General features: G+C 38.5%; 2 non-coding genes across 2 annotated transcripts; one reads left to right on the top strand and one right to left on the bottom strand.

The window, feature by feature from the left end:
* The first annotated feature begins 8,519 nt into the window (after positions 1-8,519).
* Positions 8,520-8,627, top strand: LOC112804278 (small nucleolar RNA R71). The gene has a single exon (XR_003202893.1). It is a non-coding gene; the product is annotated as a small nucleolar RNA R71 (small nucleolar RNA).
* Positions 8,628-20,233: 11,606 nt separating this feature from the next.
* On the bottom strand, positions 20,234-20,340 carry LOC112804719 (small nucleolar RNA R71). The gene has a single exon (XR_003203336.1). It is a non-coding gene; the product is annotated as a small nucleolar RNA R71 (small nucleolar RNA).
* Positions 20,341-21,548: the final 1,208 nt, after the last annotated feature.

Raw genomic sequence — 21,548 nt, 5'->3', positions numbered from 1 at the left:
CGCGGCCGCATGACTGACTCGACTGCGCGCCTAAAAAAGAACACCTATGACGCGACCGCATGACTGACGCGACCGCGCGACAAAGAAAACTCCAATCGACGCGACCGCGTGACCCACGCGGACGCGTGACAGAGGCAACGCACCAGAAATTGCAGAAAACGCTCATAGCGGATTCTGAAGCCCTTTTTGTCCCAAATCCAAGTCCAGAAGGCATAGACCAGAGGTTATGAAGTGTGAGAATGCATCCATTCAGAGAGTCTTCGAATTTTTAGTCACTTTCCATGATTTAGGTTTAGTTGGAGAGAGGTTCTCTCCTCTCTCTTTAGGATTAGGATTTAGGACTTCTCTTAGTTTTAGGAGTGACTCTCGATCCCAGGTTCAACGTTCTTTTACTTTATATTTATCTCTTATTCTCAGATACTTTAATGCTTATATTAGTTATGTTTCCTATTTGGCTTATGCCACATTCATGATGATTTTCTTATTTAATGTTATTTGAGGTATTTCAATTTAATATTGCCTTCTTTTATTTATGCCATTGATTATTTCCAATCTGAAGATATTTTCATTCTAGTAGAATTCATTTACTTTTCCCTTTTTGGTCTTGGTTAAGAAATCAGTAACTCAGGAGTTATCTTAGCTCTACATAATTGATAACTATTATCTTTGCTAATTGAACTGAACTTCAATAATCCCAACCTTTTCTTAGGAAATAAATAGGATTCGAAGGTCAAATTAATTAGTCCCTTGACTTTCCTTTGCTTTAGCAAAGGTTAACTAAGTAGAATTAAGATTCAACTTTCATTATTATTAATAAGAGTAACTAAGTCTGGACTTCCAATTTCTCATACCTTGCCAAAGGATTTGCTTTACAGTATTTATTTATTTTAATTATCATTTAAATTATTTGCCGTATTTATTCCTCATTCTCAAACACCAATTTACAATCTCCATAACCAATAATAAGAACATACTTCCCTGCAGTTCCTTGAGAAGACGACCTGAGGTTTAAATACTCGGTTATCAATTTTAAAGGGGTTTGTTACTTGTGACAACCAAAACGTTTGCACGAAGGGATTTCTATTGGTTTAGAATCTATATCTACAACGCGACTATTTTTGTAAAATTCTTTACTAGCAAAAATCCTAACGTCAAGGTCCAAGTGAAAAGCTTGAGACTGCGTTGTTAAAGTCGTGATCCAAGGCAAAAGAGTGTGCTTAAGAACTCTGGACACCTCTAATTGGGGACTTTAGCAAAGCTAAGTCACAATCTGAAAAGGTTCACCCAATTATGTGTCTGTGGCATTTATGTATCTGGTGGTAATACTGGAAAACAAAGTGCTTAGGGCTACGGCCAAGACTCATAAAGTAGCTGTGTTCAAGAATCAACATACTAAACTAAGAGAATCAATAATACTATCTGAATTCTGAGTCCCTATGGATGCCAATCATTTTGAATTTCAAAGGATAAAGTGAGATGCCAAAACTGTTCAGAAACAAAAAGCTACTAGCCCCGCTCATCTAAATTAGAATATGAGCTTCACTTAAAACTCTGAGATATTATTGCTTCTTAATTTCTTTTTATCCTGTTTTATTTATCTAGTTGCTTGGGGACAAGCAACAGTTTAAGTTTGGTGTTGTGATGAGCGGAAATTTTATACGCTTTTTGGGGGTAATTTCATGTAGATTTTAGCATGTTTTAACTAGCTTTTTAATAGAATTTTATTAGTTTTTAAGAAAAAATTATACTTCTGGACTTTACTATGAGTTTGTGTGTTTTTCTATGATTTCAAGTATCTTCTGACTGAAATTGAGGGAATTGAGCAAAAATCTGATTAAGGCTGATAAAGGACTGCTGATGCTGTTGGATTTTGACCTCCCTGCACTCGGAATAGATTTTTTGGTGCTACAGGCGTCCAATTGGCACTCTCTCAATTGGGTTGGAAAGTAGACATCCAGGACTTTCCAGCAATATATAATAGTCCGTACTTTGGGTGAAGATAGATGATGTAATATGGTGTTCAACACCAGTTCCATGTTGCAGTCTGGCGTTCAGCACCAGAAGCAGGTTACAAGTTGGAGTTCAACGCCAGAAACAGGTTACAACCTGGCGTTCAACTCCAAAAATAGCCCAGGCACGTGAGAAGCTTAAGTCTCAACCCCAGCACATACCAAGTGGGCCCCAGAAGTGGATTTCTGCACCAATTATCTTAGTTTACTCATTTTCTATAAACCTAGGTTACTAGGTTACTAGTTTAGTATTTAAACAACTTTTAGAGACTTATTTTGTATCTCATGACATTTTCAGATCTGAATTTTATACTCTTTGATGGCATGAGTCTCTAAACTCCATTGTTAGGGGTGAGGAGCTCTGCAGCGTCTCGATGAATTAATGCAATTATTTCTGTTTTCCATTCAAACATGCTTGCTCCTATCTAAGATGTTCATTCGCGCCTCACTATGAATAAGGTGATGATCCGTGACACTCATCACCTTCCTCAATCCATGAACGTGTGTCTGACAATCACCTCCGTTCTACATTAGATTGAATGAATATCTCTTAGATTCCTTAATCAGAATCTTTGTGGTATAAGCTAGAATTGATGGCGGCATTCACGAGAATTCGGAAAGTCTAAAGCTTGTCTGTGGTATTCCGAGTAGGATTCAAGGATTGAATGGCTGTGACGAGCTTCAAACTCGTGAGTGTTGGGCGTAGTGACAGACGCAAAAGGATCAATGGATCTTATTCCAACATGATCGAGAACCAACAGATGATTAGCCGTGTTGTGACAGAGCATCTGGACCATTTTCACTGAGAGGATGGGAAGTAGCCATTGACAACGGTGACACCCTACATACAGCTTGCCACGGAAGGGACTTTGCACTTTTGAAAGTGAGAAAGCATTATGTTACAGGAATTCAGAAGACAAAGCATCTCCAAAACTCCAACATATTCTCCATTATTGCACAATAAGTATTTATTTTATGCCCTTTGACTTTTTACAATTAAAATGAAAGAACCCTATTGGCATCCTGACTAAGATCAACAAGATAACTATAGCCTGCTTCAAGCCAACAATCTCCGTGGGATTCGACCCTTACTCACGTAAGGTATTACTTGGACGACCCAGTGCACTTGCTGGTTAGTTGTGCGGTTTGCAAAAGTGTGATTGCAATTTCGTGAACCACTTCTTCCATCAAACTTGGAAGTAGGTGTAGTATAATCACCAAGCATCCTCCTTGCATTATTGTTGTTAGGTTCGGCTGCTATATCCTTTTCTTGTTCGAAAATTTCAGTAAGGTTGTCTCTGGATTGTTGTAATTTAGCTTCTCTTAGTTTCCTCTTCAGAGTCCTTTCAGGTTCAGGGTCAACTTCAACAAGAATGCCTTTCGCCGTGTTCCTGCTCATATGAAAGAGAAGAGAACAGAAGAAGAAGAGGAATCCTCTATGTCAAAGTATAGAGATTTCTTTATGTTAGTAGAAGAAGAAGGGAATAGAGGAAGGAAAAGGTAAGAATCCAAACACAAGGGTGAGGATAGGTTCAGATTCTTGAGATGAAGAGAAGTGTTAGTAAATAAATAATAAATAGAAGAAGATGAGGGGGAGAGAGTTCAAAAATTAATTTTGAAAAAGGGTTAGTGATTTTCGAAAATTAAAGGAAGAATTAAATTGAAATTAAAAATTTAAAACAATTAGTTAATTAAAAAGAATTTTAAAAAAGGGGTGAGATATTTTTGAAAAATTGAGAGGGAAAATTAGTTAGGTGGTTTTGAAAAAGATAAAAAATAACAAAAGTTAATTAGTTAGTTGAAAAAGATTTGAAAATCAATTTTGAAAAGATAAGAAGATAAGAAAAGATATTTTGAAATCAAATTTTTTAAAAAGATAAAATTAAAAAAAAAGATAATTTTAAAAGATATAATTAAAAAAGATATTTTGAAAAAGATTTAATTTTTGAAATTAAAATTAATTACTTGACTGACAAGAAACTAAAAGATAAGATTCTAGAATTTAAAGATTGAACCTTTCTTAACAAGAAAGTAATAAACTTCAAATTTTTGAATCAATCACATTAATTGTTAGTAAAGCCTTTGAAAATTATGAATTAAAGATAAGAAAAAGATTTTAAAATTCAAATTAAAAATTTTCGAAAAATAGTAAGAAAAAAGAAAAAGAATTTATTTTTGAAAAAGTTTTGAAAAGATAAGATTTTTAAAATTGAAAATTTGACTTGACTTATAAGAAATAGCTAAGTTTTAAAATTTTTTGACTAAATCAACTCAAATTTTCAAAATTTTGAGAGATAAGGAAAAGATATTTTTTTGATTTTTGAATTTTAATGATGAGAGAGAAAAACAACAAAAAGACTCAATGCATGGAAATTTTATATCAAGACACATGATGCATGCAAGAACACTATGAATGTCAAGATGAACACCAAGAACAATTTGAAGATCATGATGAACATCAAGAACTTATTTTTGAAAAAATTTTTATGCAAAGAAAACATGCAAGACACCAAACTTAGAAATCTTTATTGCTTAGACACTATGAATGCAAAAATGCACATGAAAAACAATAAAAGACACAAAACAAGAAAACATCAAGATCAAACAAGAAGACTTACCAAGAACAACTTGAAGATTATGAAGAACACTATGAATGCAAGAACAAGATGAATATGCAATTGACACCAAACTTATAAATTGACTCAAGACTCAAACAAAATATACAAAATAGTTTTGGTTTTTATGATTTTATGATTTTTTGTATTTTCTTTTATTTTTTTCGAAAAACATATAGGAAAAAGAAAATAAGAAATTCAAAATTTTTAATAAGAATTCCAGGAATCTTTCAATGTTGGCCTAAAGCTCCAATCCAAGGGTTGGACATGGCTTAATAGCCAGCCAGCTTTAGGATATAAATCAGGCATACAACAACTGATATTTCAAATAACTTGCCTCTATGCTGATGGTTTGGAAGCCTCAGTCCAAAAGAATTAGACATGGCTTTACAGCCAGCCAGATTTCAACATGCTTCATGAAACTCTAGAATTCATTCTTAATAATTTTGAAAAATGTTTTAAAACAGGTGAGAACATTTTGAAAAATATTTATTTTTTTGAAAACATTTTGAAAAGAAAATAAAAATAAAATTACCTAATCTGAGCAACAAGATGAACCGTTAGTTGTCCAAACTCGAACAATCTCCGGCAACGGCGCCAAAAACTTGGTGCACGAAATTGTGATCTCTAACAATGGCACTAAACTTGGCATGCGCCTTTATAACTCATCACTTTCTTGTTGGTATGAAGCAAGCTATGGTCAACTTATAAATCTCAGTCTAGAGGATAATAAATGGTGATAGAGTTTTCGAATAATAATAATAAATAAACAGAAAATAAAGATAGAAAACCTTATGTAGATCATTGGTGAGAATTTCAGATAAGTGTATGGAGATGCTTTGTCCCTGTTGGATCTCTGCTTTCCTACTACCTTCCTTCAATCCTTCTTATTCCTTTCCTTGGCAAGCTGTATGTAGGGCATCACCGTTGTCAATGGCTACATCCCATCCTCTCAATGAAAAAGGTCCAAATGCTCTGTCACGGCACGGCTAATCATCTGTCGGTTTTTGATCATGTCGGAATAGAATCCATTGATTCTTTTGCGTTTGTCATCATGCCCAACAATCGCGAGTTTAAAGCTCGTCACAGTCATTCAATCCCAGAATCCGACTCGGAATACCACATACAAGGTTTAGACCTTCCGGATTCTCATGAATGCCGCCATCAATTCTAGCTTATACCACGAAGACTCTGATCTCACGGAATGGAAGGCTCGGTTGTCAGGCGAGGGCAACCATGCGTCGTGCATCAGGAATCCAAGAGATACACACTCTAGCTTTCGCTTGAAGAACGGAGGTGGTTGTCAGGCACGCGTTCATAAGGATGGATTATGATGAGTGTCACAGATTATCACATCCATCAGGTTGAAGTATGGTGCACGAAATTGTGATCATCAATGGCGCCATCAACATGGTACGCTCAATTGCAATCTCAACTCTTTATCACAACTTCGCACAACTAACCAGCAAGTGCACTGGGTCGTCCAAGTAATAAACCTTACGCGAGTAAGGGTCGATCACATGGAGATTGTTGGTGTGAAGCAAGCTATGGTCATCTTGTAAATCTCAGTCAGGCAGATTCAAATGGTTATGGATGATTTATGAATAAAGCATAAAATAAAGATAGAGATACTTATGTAATTCATTGGTGAGAATTTCAGATAAGCGTATGGAGAAGCTTTGTCCCTTCCGTCTCTCTGCTTTCCTACTGTCTTGGGGGAAGAGGTGTTGAGGTGATTGGTGAATGGGGGAAGAAGAGAGAGAGTGGTGGGGTAGGTAGGGATCCTATGGGGTCCATAGATCCTGAGGTATCAAGGAAAATTCATCCCTGCACTAAGTGGCAAGCAAAAATGCTCTCTTTGCCAATTCTGGCGTTAAACGCCAGGCTGGTGCCCATTTCTGGCGTTTAACGCCAGCTTCTTGCCCTTTTCTGGCGTTTAACGCCAGTCTGGTGCCCCTTTCTGGCGTTAAATGCCCAGAATGGTGCCAGACTGGGCGTTAAACACCCATTTGCTGTCTTCACTGGCGTTTAAACGCCATCAAGTTTTCCTCCAGGGTGTGCTATTTTTCTTTCTATTTTTCATTCTGTTTCTACTTTGTCAATTGATTTTGTGACTTCCCATGATCATCAACCTAAAAAAATAAAATAACAAAGGAAAATAAATAAGTATAACATTGGGTTGCCTCCCAACAAGTGCTTCTTTAATGTCAGTAGCTTGACAGTGGGCTCCCATGGAGCCTCACAGATACTCAGAGCAATGTTGGAACCTCCCAACACCAAACTTAGAAGTTGGTTGTGGCCTCCCAACACCAAACTTAGAGTTTGACTGTGGGGGCTCTGTTTGACTCTGTTTTGAGAGAAGTTCTTCATGCTTCCTCTCCATGGTTACAGAGGGATATCCTTGAGCCTTAAACACAAAGGATTCTTTATTCACTTGAATGATCAATTCTCCTCTGTCAACATCAATCACAGCCTTTGCTGTGGCTAGAAAGGGTCTGCCAAGGATGATGGATTCATCCATGCACTTCCCAGTCTCTAGGACTACGAAATCAGCAGGGATGTAATGGTCTTCAATCTTTACCAGAACATCCTCTACCAGTCCATAAGCTTGTTTTCTTGAATTGTCTGCTATCTCTAGTGAGATTCTTATAGCTTGTACCTTAAAGATCCCTAGCTTCTCCATTACAAAGAGGGGCATGAGGTTTATGCTTGACCCTAGGTCACACAGAGCCTTCTTGAAGGTCATGGTGCCTATGGTACAAGGTATTGAGAACTTCCCAGGGTCCTGTCTCTTTTGAGGTAATCTCTGCCTAGTCAAGTCATCCAGTTCTTTGGTGAGCAAAGGAGGTTCATCCTCCCAAGTCTCATTACCAAATAACTTGTCATTTAGCTTCATGATTGCTCCAAGGTATTTAGCAACCTGCTCTTCAGTGACATCTTTATCCTCTTCAGAGGAAGAATACTCATCAGAGCTCATGAATGGCAGAAGTAAATCCAATGGAATCTCTATGGTCTCAGTGTGAGCTTCAGATTCCCATGGTTCCTCATTAGGGAACTCATTGGAGGCCAGTGGACGTCCATTGAGGTCTTCCTCAGTGGCGATCACTGCCTGTTCCTCCTCTCCAAGTTCGGCCATGTTGATGGCCTTACACTCTCCTTTTAGATTCTCTTCTATATTGCTTGGAAGAGTACTAGGAGGGAGTTCAGTAACTTTCTTACTCAGCTGACCCACTTGTGCCTCCAAGTTTCTAATGGAGAACCTTGTTTCAGTCATGAAATTTTGAGTGGTTTTGATTAGATCAGAGACCATGGTTGCTAAGTCAGAGTGGCTCTGCTTAGAATTCTCTGTCTGTTGCTGAGAAGATGATGGAAAAGGCTTGCCATTGCTAAACCTGTTTCTTCCACCATTATTGTTGTTGAAACCTTGTTGAGGTCTCTGTTGATCCTTCCATGAGAGATTTGGGTGATTTCTCCATGAAGGATTATAGGTGTTTCCATAGGGTTCTCCTATGTAATTCACCTCTTCTATTGATGGGTTCTCAGGATCATAAGCTTCTTCTTCAGATGAAGCGTCCTTAGTACTGCCTGGTGCAGCTTGCATTCCAGATAGACTTTGAGAAATCATATTGACTTGCTGAGTCAATATTTTGTTCTGAACTAATATGGCATTTAGAGTATCAATCTCAAGATCTCCTTTCTTCTGATTCGTCCCATTGTTCACAGGATTCCTTTTAGAAGTGTACATGAATTGGTTATTTACAACCATTTCAATAAGTTCTTGAGCATCTGTAGGCGTCTTCTTCAGATGAAGAGATCCTCCAGCAGAGCTATCCAATGACATCTTGGACAGTTCAGACAGACCATCATAGAAGATACCTATGATGCTCCATTTAGAAAGCATGTCAGAGGGACACTTTCTGATCAATTGTTTGAATCTTTCCCAAGCTTCATAAAGGGATTCACCTTCCTTCTGTCTGAAGGTTGGGACTTCCACTCTAAGCTTACTCAATTTTTGAGGTGGAAAGAACTTTGCCAAGAAGGCATTGACTAGCTTTTCCCAAGAGTTCAGGCTTTCTTTAGGTTGTGAGTCCAACCATATCCTAGCTCTGTCTCTTACAGCAAAAGGGAATAGCATAAGTCTGTAGACCTCAGGGTCAACCCCATTAGTCTTGACAGTGTCACAGATTTGCAAGAATTCAGCTAAAAACTGATGAGGATCTTCCAATGAAAGTCCATGAAACTTGCAATTCTGTTGCATTAGAGAAACTAATTGAGGCTTAAGCTCAAAGTTGTTTGCTCCAATGGCAGGGATAGAGATGCTTCTCCCATAGAAGTCAGGAGTAGGTGCAGTAAAGTCACCCAGCACCTTCCTTGCATTGTTGGCATTGTTGTTGTTTTTGGCTGCGATGTCTTCTTCTTTGAAGAATTCTGTTAGGTCCTCTACAGAGAATTGTGCTTTAGCTTCTCTTAGCTTTTGCTTCAAGGTCCTTTCAGGTTCAGGGTCAGCCTCAACAAGAATGCTTTTGTCTTTGCTCCTGCTCATATGAAAGAGAAGAAAACAAGAAAATATGGAATCCTCTATGTCACAGTATAGAGATTCCTTGATGTGTCAGAGGAAAAGAAAAATAGAAGGAAGTGGTAGAAGAATTCGAACTTATCAAGAAAGATAGAGTTCAAATTGTGCATTGAGGAGTAGTGTTAGTCCATAAATAGAAGGATGTGAGAAGAGGGAAAGAAAATTTCGAAAATAAATTAAAAAGATTTTAAAAACATTTTGAAAAATTGAAGAATGATTTTCGAAAAATATGATTGGGAGGGAAATAAAGTGATTTTTGAAAATGACTTTGAAATTAGAAATCAAAAAGATATGATTTGAAAACTATTTTGAAAAAGATGTGATTAAAAAGATATGATTGAAAAGTTATGGTTTTAAAAAAAGATATGATTGAAAAGATATGATTGAAAAACAATTTAAAAAGGATTTGATTTTGAAAATTAATGACTTGGCTAACAAGAAATTTGAAAGATATGATTCAGACATTAAACCTTTCTCAACAGAAAAGGCAACATACTTGAAATGTTGAATCAAATCATTAATTGTTAGCAAGTATTTTTGAAAAAGGAAAGAAATTGATTTTGAAAATATATGATTGAGAAGATATGATTTGAAAAAGATTTGATTTTTAAAAATTATGGAAACTTGAAAAAAAATTGAATTAAAAACAAAATCTTCCCTCTTGTGCCATCCTGGCGTTAAACGCCCAGAATGGTATCCATTCTAGCGTTTGACGCCCAAAATGCTACCCTTTTGGGCGTTAAACGCCCAGCCAGGCACCCTGGCTGGTGTTTAAACGCCAGTTTTCCTTCCTCACTGGGCATTTTGAACGCCCAGCTATTTCTGTGTAATTCCTCTGCTGTATGTTCTGAATCTTCAATTCTCTGTATTATTGACTTGAAAAGACACAAATTAAAATTTTTTTTGGATTTTAATAATGAGGAATAATCAAAATGAAACTAAGATCAACTAAACAATGCATGCAAGACACCAAACTTAGAAGTTGGTATACTACTGACACTAACAAGTTGAGAATGCATATGAGAAACAACAAAACACTCAAGACAAGAGAATTTAAAGATCAGAGCAATGAAATCATCAAGAACAACTTGAAGATCAATGAAGACACATGATTGAATTCAAAGAATGCATGCAATTGACACCAAACTTAAAATGAGACACTAGACTCAATAAGAAACATAAAATATTTTTGGTTTTTTTATGATTTTGTAATTTTTTTTTGGATTTTTCGAAAATTATATGGAGAAGAAAATAAAGAGATTCAAAATTTTTAATAAGAATTCCAGGAATCATGCAATGTTAGTCTAAAGCTTCAGTCTAAAGAAATTAGACATGGCTAGCCAAGCTTCAGCAGGACATTGCATTCAAGAGCTAAATTGATGAGAATCAATCAGCTTTGGTGATGATAAGAACATCACCTTGAAACTCTAGAATTCATTCTTAAAAATTCTGAAAAATACCTAATCTAAGCAACAAGGTGAACCGTCAGTTGTCCAAACTCAAACAATCCCCGGCAACGGCGCCAAAAACTTGGTGTTGTTGCCAGATCAAAACTTGGTACTGCTGTTATTGCAGGGAACAAATGCGAAACTGTAGTTAGGACATTTAATTCCCCGGCAACGGCACCAAAAACTTGGTGCACGAAATTGTGATCATTAATGGCGCCATCAACATGGTATGCTTAATTCCAATCTCAACTCTTTACCACAACTTCGCACAACTAACCAGCAAGTGCACTGGGTCGTCCAAGTAATAAACCTTATGCGAGTAAGGGTCGATCCCACGAAGATTGTTGGTATGAAGCAAGCTATGGTCATCTTGTAAATCTCAGTCAGGCAGATTCAAATGGTTATGGATGATTTATGAATAAAGCATAAAATAAAGGTAGAGATACTTATGTAATTCATTGGTGAGAATTTCAGATAAGCGTATGGAGATGCTTTGTCCCTTCCGTCTCTCTGCTTTCCTACTGTCTTCATCCAATCCTTCTTACTCCTTTCCATGGCAAGCTGTATGTTGGGCATCACCATTGTCAATGGCTACAGTCCTGTCGTCTCAGTGAAAATGTTCAACGCGCTCTGTCACAGCACGGCTAATCATCTATCGGTTCTCAATCAGGTTGGAATAGAATCCAGTGATTCTTTTGCGTCTGTCACTAACGCCCAGCCTTCAGGAGTTTGAAGCTCGTCACAGTCATTCAATCCTTGAATCCTACTTAGAATACAAGAGACAAGGTTTAGACCTTCCGGATTCTCTTGAATGCCGCCATCAATTCTAGCTTATACCACGAAGATTCTGATTAAGGAATCCAAGAGATAAACATTCAAGCCTTGTTTGCTTGTAGAACGGAAGTGGTTTTCAAGCACGCGTTCATAAGTGAGAATGATGATGAGTGTCACATAATCATCACATTCATCAAGTTCTTGGGTGCAAATGAATATCTTAGAACAAGAATAAGCTGAATTGAATAGAAGAACAATAGTAATTGCATTAATACTTGAGGTACAGCAGAGCTCCACACCTTAATCTATGGTGTTTAGAAACTCCACCGTTGAAAATACATAAGAGCAAGGTCTAGGCATGGCCGAATGGCCAGCCTCCCAAAGAGGGTTCAATCATAAAAACATGATCAAAAGATTCCAGGATGTAAAATACAATAGCAAAAGGTCCTATTTGTAGATAACTAGTAGCTTAGGGTTTACAAAAATGAGTAAATGACATAAAAATCCACTTCCGGACCCACTTGGTGTGTGCTTGGGCTGAGCATTGAAGCTTTCATGTGTAGAGACTTTTCTTGGAGTTAAACGCTAGCTTTTAAGCCAGTTTGGGCGTTTAACTCCAATTCTTGTGCCAGTTCCGGCGTCTAACGCCGGGTAGTCTTGACCTGACTTGGAACGCCTGTTTGGGCCATCAAATCTCGGGCAAAGTATGGACTATTATACATTGCTGAAAAGCCCAGGATGTCTACTTTCCAACGCAGTTAAGAGCGCGCCAATTGGGCTTCTGTAACTCTAGAAAATTCACTTCGAATGCAGGGAGGTCAGAATCCAACAGCATCTGCAGTCCTTTTCAGCCTCTGAATCAGATTTTTGCTCAGGTCCCTCAATTTCAGCCAGAAAATACCTGAAATCACAGTAAAACACACAAACTCATAGTAAAGTCCAGAAAAGTGAATTTTAACTAAAAACGAATAAAAATATAATAAAAACTAACTAAGACATACTAAAAACATACTAAAAACAATGCCAAAAAGCGTATAAATTATCCGCTCATCAAAGTACAAATGGTATCTTAGAACAGGAATAAATTGAATTGAATAGAAAATAGTAGTAATTGCATTAAAACTTGAGGTACAGCAGAGCTCCACACCCTTAATCTATGGTGTGTAGAAACTCCACTGTTGAAAATACATAAGCGATCAAGGTTCAGGCATGGCCAAATGGCCAGCCCCCAAAACGAAAACCAAGATGTAAAAAATCCAGATATGGAACCAAGATGTCAAATACAATAGTAAAATGTCCTATTTATACCAGACTAGCTACTAGGGTTTACAGAAGTAAGTAATTGATGCAGAAATCCACTTCTGGGGCCCACTTGGTTTGTGCTTGGGCTGAGCTTGAGCTTTACACGTGCAGAGGCTTCTTTTGGAGTTGAACGCCAAGTTGTAACGTGTTTTTGGCGTTCAACTCTGGTTCGTGATGTGTTTCTGGCGTTTGACTCCAGAATGCAGCATGGAACTGGCGTTGAGCGCCAGTTTACATCATCTAATCTCAAATAAAGTATGGACAATTATATATTGCTGGAAAGCTCTGAATGTCTACTTTCCAACGCCAATGTGAGCGCGCCATTTGGAGTTCTATAGCTCCAGAAAATCTATTTCGAGTGCAGGGAGGTCAAAATCCAACAGCATCAGCAGTCCTTTGTCAGCCTCCTTATCAGAGTTTTGCTCAGGTCCCTCAATTTCAGCCAGAAAATACCTGAAACTACAAAAAACACACAAACTCATAGTAAAGTCCAGAAATGTGAATTTAGCATAAAAACTAATGAAAACATCCCTAAAAGTAACTAGATCCTACTAAAAACTACCTAAAAATAATGCCAAAAAGCGTATACATTATCCGCTCATCAGTAATGCACCTGCAACCTTTCAACGTTGCATGCTTTCCATCTTCTCAGATATGATAGAGAAGTCCATTGAAGTTTTCATGGATGACTTCTCAGTATTCGGGGACTCCTTTCCTAATTGCCTAAACCATCTTGCCTTGGTATTAAAAAGATGTCAAGAGACCAACTTGGTCTTGAATTGGGAAAAATGTCACTTCATGGTGACAGATGGAATAGTCCTTGGCCATAAAGTTTCTAACCAAGGCATTGAGGTAGACAGAGCTAAGGTGGAGCTAATTGAAAAATTACCTCCACCAAGTGATGTCAAGGCAATTAGGAGCTTTCTGGGACATGCTGGCTTCTATAGAAGGTTTATTAAAGATTTTTCAAAGATAGCCAAGCCCTTAAGTAATCTCCTAATGTCTGATACACCATTTATCTTTGATGAGAAGTGCATGCTAGCATTTGAAAACTTGAAAAAGAGGCTATCCTCAGCTCCTATCATCACCCCACCTGATTGGAATTTACCATTCGAACTGATGTGTGATGCATCTAATTTCGCAGTTGGGGCAGTGTTAGGACAGAGAAAAGAAAATTTGGTACATGTCATATACTATGCCAGCAAGGTCCTTAATGATACTCAACGAAATTATACCACCACCGAAAAGGAGTTGCTGGCAATAGTTTTTGCATTTGACAAATTTAGATCCTACCTCATTGGCTCTAAAGTTATTGTTTTCACTAATCACACAGCACTCAAATATCTATTTGCCAAACAGGAATCAAAACCAAGACTAATCAGATGGATCTTATTATTACAGGAATTCAACATCGAGATTAGAGATAAAAAGGGTATGGAGAACAAAGTAGCAGATCATCTATCCAGAATCCCTTGTGAGAAGGATGATACACATAATACAAGTGTAAATGAGTTTTTCCTAGATGAACAGTTAATGTTGGTTCACAAAGCACCCTTGTTTGCAGATATTGCCAATTTTAAAGCAGCCGGTGACCTACCCCCTGGGATCAACAAACATCAAAGAAGAAAACTCATCAATGATGCTAAGTATTTCATTTGGGATAAACCCTATCTCTTCAAGAAATGCTCAGATGGAATCCTTAGGAACTGCATTTCAGAAGAAGAAGAACGAGAGGTCCTGTGGAGTTGTCATAGTGCTAGCTATGGAGGTCATTTTGGAGGAGAAAGAACTGCCGCAAAAGTACTGCAATGTGGGTTCTTCTGGCTCACTATCTTCAAGGATGCTAAGGAATTAGTGAGAAGCTGCAATGAATGCCAAAGGGCTGGCAACCTGCCCAAGAGAAATGAGATGCCACAGCAATACATTCTAGAGCTTGAACTGTTTGATGTATGTGGGATAGACTTCATGGGACCATTCCCACCCTCATATTCGAACAAGTATATCTTGGTGGCAGTGGACTATGTATCTAAGTGGGTGGAGGCCGTGGCAACCCCAACCAATGACAACAAGGTAGTCATAAACTTTCTTCGAAAGAATATCTTCACCAGATTTGGAGTCCCACGAGCCCTCATCAGTGATGGAAGGAGCCATTTCTGCAATAGACTATTGGAGACCCTACTCCTAAGATATGGGGTGAAGCATAAGGTTGCTACACCTTATCATCCCCAGACAAGTGGGCAAACAGAGATATCTAACTGAGAGTTGAAAAGGATCTTGGAAAAGACTGTAAGGATATCAAGAAAGGACTGGGCGAAGAAGCTAGATGATGCTCTTTGGGCATACAGGACAGCCTTCAAAACACCAATTGGGATGTCCCCATATCAACTGGTATACAGAAAGGCCTGCCACTTGCCATTAGAGCTGGAGCATAAAGCCTCTTGGGCTCTTAAGATACTGAACCTAGACAGCACCGCTGCTGGTGAAAAGAGGGTGTTGCAACTTCAAGAATTAGAAGAGTTTAGGTCTCAAGCCTATGAAAATACCAAGATTTATAAGGAAAAAGCAAAAAGGAGACATGATCTCAACTTGGCACCAAGAAGTTTCGAAGAAAGACAAAATGTGCTTCTCTACAACTCCAGACTGAAACTCTTTCCTATGAAACTCAAATCAAGATAGTCGGGGCCCTTTCTAGTCACAAAACTTTCACCTTATGGACACATAGAAATAATGGAAGAAAGCTCAAAGAGGAAATTCACTGTGAATGGACAAAGACTCAAACACTACTTCGGCAGCATGGGGGAAATCCCCAAACAGAAGTATAACCTCAACTAAGGAAGGAATCGTCGAGATAGCGACGCTAAAAAAAGCGCTTTGTTGGGAAGCAACCCAACCTGAGGTAATTCTCTTTTCATAAGTTTCTCAATAAAAACTTCAAGCTGAATTTTCTGTAGTGTGAGGAGCTAAGTTTGGTGTCACACACCAAAACAATTCAAGGGTGAATATAGGACTCTAAGTTTGGTGTTCCACCAAAAACTCCAGCCGAAGAGTGCATTGCAACCCTTCAGTGATAAAGCATTGCTCTAGCAACCAGAGAACTCACTTGACAGAGGTCTAACCTCTAATTCATAGTTGTCTTTTTAGCTTATAGTCGTTTCTTAATAAAAAGCACAAAAGGTTTCTGCATGTATTCAATTTTCTGACTTAAGCAAAGAACTAAGTTTGGTGTTCACACACCAAATTAAGTTCAGAAACTCATAAGTACACATGCATGCTAACTCTTTTGCAAGTGCTTGGGGAACAAGCAACTTCCAATAGTGTTACAGGAATTCAATCAATCTCAGGGAATGATCATACCTCATCATCCAAGGAAACAGACAAGGATGCAAATGCTAGTATGAGAATACCAAGGAAGACATCATGAGGTTGTATCGAACTGTCTCGAATTGCATAACTTTAATTGAAAATTGATTGAATGAAATCTTCATATTCTGCTTGTTCCTCTTTATTCACATCCAAGTGTGCTAGTCTAATGTCCTTTCTGCATTTCCACCTTTCTTAATTGTATGCCTGTCCTTTAAGTTAATAAAAAAGAAAACGTTATGATAAGAACAAGAGTGGAGTTATTTTGTGAAGTGAGTTCTGAATGTTTGTGGTAGGGTGATTAGTTAGCTAAGTTAGTTCACCAACAAGGAAAAAGGCAACTATCTATCCTGAATCCTATGCTTGAAATACATCCTGTGAGACTAACTAAATAATAAGATCCCAATAAGAAAAGAGAAAGAGCAATAAAAGTGAAAAGGAAAGAAAAATAATAAGAAACAATTCTAGGCACCAAGGGTGTTAATATTGAGGCATGTGTATGTGGTGTTCATGTGCAAGGAATATGCTTGGATGAATAAGCTCTTAGGGGTGCCTCATCACCTGGTAACTTGGATTAACTAATACGGGATTATCAGCTGAAAGTCCACTATCAAGAGTGACCTTTGCTATAGAACACTTAGTAACCTAAAGAGGTGCTGGACACCAAGGTCTCAAGAAAGAAAAATAACAGACCATGTGCCTATGGTGTGTATGTATGAGGGAAAGAGACTTGAGGGAGTAAGTCTTTAGGGGTGTCTTAACACCTAGCACCTTGAACCAACTGGTTCGGGAGTGTTGGCTGAAAGCTTATCATAAAGAGTCGCCCTCTTACAGAGCACTTAGCCAAAAGAAGAATGCAATAAATCTTGAAAAAAAAAGGGGAAGGATCGACAATTAAGAAGTCTCAAAGGATGCAATCAGGAGAGTGACCAAGGACTTGATAAAGGCCTAAAACCTAGTAAAGGAATGAACCTAAGTTGCTATGCATGAAACCACATAAACCAGGAATTTTACTTATATATTGTCTTTTTGTTCTTTCATCCATTCTTCCTATGTTTCAGTACTTGCTTAGGGACAAGCATGCTTTAAGTTTGGTGTTGTGATGCCAGGGCATCTAGGCCAATTTCACTGACCTTTTCTTTACTGTTTTAGGGTAGTTTCATGCATTTTTTTAGAGAATAAGGCAAGTTTTGGATGAAAATACACTCACCCCTTGATTCAAGCAACTATTGTGAATTTTACATGATTTCATGAGGATTTTGCAAGAATTGAATGACAAATCGATGATGCATAATCTCATGACTTTGGCTAGAGCTTTGATGCACTTTATTTGCTTGATTTAAGGGCAAAGGAAGCAAGAAGAACCACGTTAGTAGCCACGTTAACCTAGTTAACGTGACTACTAACGTGGAATGGGAATGAGCTTGCAACGTTAATGAGAAAAGTGATCACCAATAACATCTGCGAAGCCATCATAAGCCCGCATTAATTGCCACGTTAATTAGGTTAACGTGGTAGCTAACGTGGAGACAAAGAAAGCTCCAACGTTAGTGGTAAATGTGAACACCACTAACGCTCCAAAATGTGGCAATGAACCACGTTAAGAGTCACGTTAACTTAGTTAACGTGAACTCTAACATTAACTTAGTTAACGTGAACTCTAACGTGGAAGAGAGGAACAATGCCAATGTTAGTGACACTCACCTTTGTCACTAACGTTGGATCAAACTAGCATTGCCCACGTTAAGACCACTAACATGAAAGTTAATGTGGAGCTAAGATTGATGAGCCAACATTAGTGACACTCACCTTTGTTACTAACGTTTGAGATGGCATTCACTGCCACGTTAGTAGCCACGTTAACTTAGTTAACGTGAGCTCTAATGTGGAGAGTAGGGGCACTTAGAGCGTTAGTAACAAAGGTGAGTGCCACTAACGCTCTCGAAGATGAGGCATACCCACGTTAAGAGCCACGTTAGTTACACTAACGTGAACTCTAACGTAGGGACAAGGGGCACAAGGCAACGTTATTGGGAAAGGTGAGTCCCAATAACGCTTGCGAAGGTTTATAAGGCAAACGTTAGTGGTCACGTTAGTGCCACTAACGTTGGAGTTAACATGGGTTATATGGGGTTGGCACGTTAGTATAAAAGGTGATTGCCACTAACGTTCTCGAACCCACAATGTCACTTAACGTTAACTTCACTAACGCCCATGCCTAGTTCATACTTTTTTGCAAGCTGAGCCCACTAAAGGTTGTAACTGCTTCAACTCAAGATCTAAGGCCCACATCCAAGACTTGAAGAACTCACTAGAAGATCAAGAGAAGTAGTATATATAGGAGTAGTTTTGAACTATAGAGAAGCTTGGCACTTTGGAGAACTACCCTCTGTATATTTACCATTCTGCACTTTTAGCTAGGATGTATTCTTTTCTGCCATTTTCCATTTCTAGAGCTATGAACAACTAAACCCCTTTCATTGGGTTAGGGAGCTCTGTTGTAATTTGATAGATCAATTATAGTTTTCATTCTCATCTTCTTTCCTCTCTTTTGATTTACTAGAAAGCTTTCGATCTTAATTCAATTGGTTAGTTATCTTGGAAAAGAAACTCTCCATAATTGGATCTCCTCTGAGCCTTGGAAAAGGGATGAGGAGATCATGCTAGAAATGATTTCTCATGTTGGACCAAATTGGGGTCTGTGCAGAAATAGTGACATGTACTCCTCCCAACACTTTGATTTGGAAATACATGTGGTATAATCAGTGACCACACTTCATCTCTTCCCATGAGCAATTAAATCAAGGAATTGGGCAATTGTTCAAGCTTAGAGAGATTGGGTTGCCAAGGAATTGGAACCCAATCACTTAAGATTGCCAAGGAGATCAATAGATGCTTTGATTGAGGAAGAGATGAAAATGAATTTGATCCGGAGAATACAACATCTCCTGAGCCCAATGAATTCTCCATTTCTGATCTTACCCATTCTCTTTACTTTCTGCCATTTATTTACATGCTCATTTCCCCAAATCCCCATCTAAGATTCTGTACTTTATTTTTTGCTATTTACTTTCCCGCCATTTAATTTTCTGTAATTCTCAAACTACATTCTGTTTAGCTCAACTAGCATACTCTTCCAACTAAAGTTGCTTGATCAATCAATCCCTGTGGGATTCGACCTCACTCTACTATGAGTTTTTACTTGACAATAATTCGGTATACTTGCCGAAGGAAAATTTGTTGAGAGACAAGTTTTCATGCATAAGGTTTATGGCGTCGTTGCCAGGGATTGATTTTGTATCAACAATGATTAAGTTGGAAGTTCACTAGATTGAGCATTTTTCTTTTGTTTGTTTACTTTATTCAGTTGTTTACCTTCAGTTTGTTTCGTTTCTTCCTCACCCCCTATACCCCCTCTGTTTTCTTTCTTTCTTTATTATTATTTACAATTCTGCTCACTAACCCACTAACTGTTTGATAATTTGCACCACTCACACTAACAATTACTCTAATAAGAATAATCTCTTCATTTCATCTCTTGCTGTGTGTTTTGTTAGTTGTATGACAGGGAAAAGAGGGGGAGCTTCAACTTCCTTTGATTCAGAACCTGAAAGAACCCTCCAGAGACTAAGGAGGGAAGCAAGAGGGAAAGGAGTTGTTGGTACTGAGGAAGAGAAAGAGTATTTTGAAACCAACATGGAGGAGAACTTGGAAAATAATCATGAAGGAGAAGCTCACAACCATGCTAGAGAAGGTCCTGCAAATCATGCTGGGCAAGAAAGGAGAGTTCTAGGCTCCTACATCAATCCGAATCCAGGAAACTGTGGAAGTAGCATCCAAAAGCCCACCATACATGCCAACAACTTTGAATTAAAACCCTAGTTAATCACCCTTGTTGAGAACAATTGCTCATTTGGAGGAAGTGCTCAAGAAGACCCCAATCAACATCTAACCACCTTCCTGAGAATTTGTGACACTGTGAAGTCTAATGGAGTCCACCCGGATGTCTATAGGCTGCTTTTGTTCCCTTTTTCACTCAGGGACAAAGCATCCAAGTGGCTTGAATCCTTCCCAAAGGAGAGCTTGACAAATTGGGAAGATGTGGTGAACAAGTTTTTGGCAAGATTCTACCCTCCTCAAAGAATTAACAGGCTGAGAGCTGAGGTGCAAACCTTCAGGCAAGAAGATGGTGAGACTCTCTATGAGGCATGGGAGAGGTTCAAGGACTTAACAAGAAGATGCCTACTAGATATGTTCAATAAATAGGTTCAACTTCACATTTTCTATAAAGGTCTTTCTTATGAGTCAAAGAAGTCTGTAGACCATTCATCAGTGGGCTCTCTAAACAAGAAGAAAACTATTGAAGAAGCCATAGATGTCATTGAAATAGTAGCTGAGAATGACTACTTCTATGCCTCTAAAAGAAGCAATACTCGAGGAGTAATGGAGCTGAACCACATGGATGCATTGCTAGCTCAAAATAAGATGATCACCAAGCAGCTAGCAGATCTTACCAAGAAGGTGGAGGAAAATCAAGTTGCAACAGTCATCACTTCATCACCAGCTCAAGAAGGAGTGAATATAGGAGAAGAAGGTGACTGGGAACAAGCCAACTATGTTGGAAACTCACCGAGACAAATCCATGACCCATACTCCAAAACTTACAACTCTGGATGGAGAAATCACCCCAACTTTGGGTGGAGAAATCAACAAGACCAAGGCCAAGACCAAAGATGCCACAACCACAACCCCAACAACAATGTAACTCACCAACATCCCTCACAGAGGTCCTATCAACAACCACCTAATCCTAACCCATCATCACTAACCGAGGAAAGACTTTCAAAGATTGAGACTCTACTTGAAGACATATGTAGAGAAATCCAAGACAATAAGGTGTTTAAGGAGGAAGCGCGAGCCAATATCAAAAACCAAGGGGAAAACATCAAGAAACTGAAGTCTCAAGTAGGGTATCTAGCTCAACAAATTTCCAAACCGACTGATGGTTTTCCAAGTGACACAGAGAAGAACCCAAGAGGAGAAACAAAGAAATTAAGGTGGGAAGAATGTAAGATGATCACCACAAGTGATGAGAGGAGTATGGAGGAAGTAGAACACCCCCAGGACAGTCCAAAGGAAAATCATGAAGAAAGAAACTCTACATCTCGACTCACACTCAAGGAAGAGCTGAAGGAGAGGGAGATACTGAACACATATGCACCCTTCCCCCACAGGCTTAAGGGTGGTGTAGCAGGGAGAATGTATTCAAGGTTCCTCGACATGTTTGCATCTCTTGATGTAAATATACCATTCATTAAAGCCCTCCAGCAAATGCCCTCCTACATCAAGTATATAAAAGAGCTACTAGCCAGAAAAACTTCATTGAAGGGTGGACAAACAATAAAGATGAACAGGGATTACAGTGCTCTCATTCAAACAGAGCCACCCACAAAGAAGAAGGATC

Source organism: Arachis hypogaea, chromosome 5, assembly GCF_003086295.3.
Source record: "Arachis hypogaea cultivar Tifrunner chromosome 5, arahy.Tifrunner.gnm2.J5K5, whole genome shotgun sequence".
Classification (NCBI taxonomy): domain Eukaryota; kingdom Viridiplantae; phylum Streptophyta; class Magnoliopsida; order Fabales; family Fabaceae; genus Arachis; species Arachis hypogaea.
This window is presented reverse-complemented; position numbering and strand designations above follow the sequence as displayed.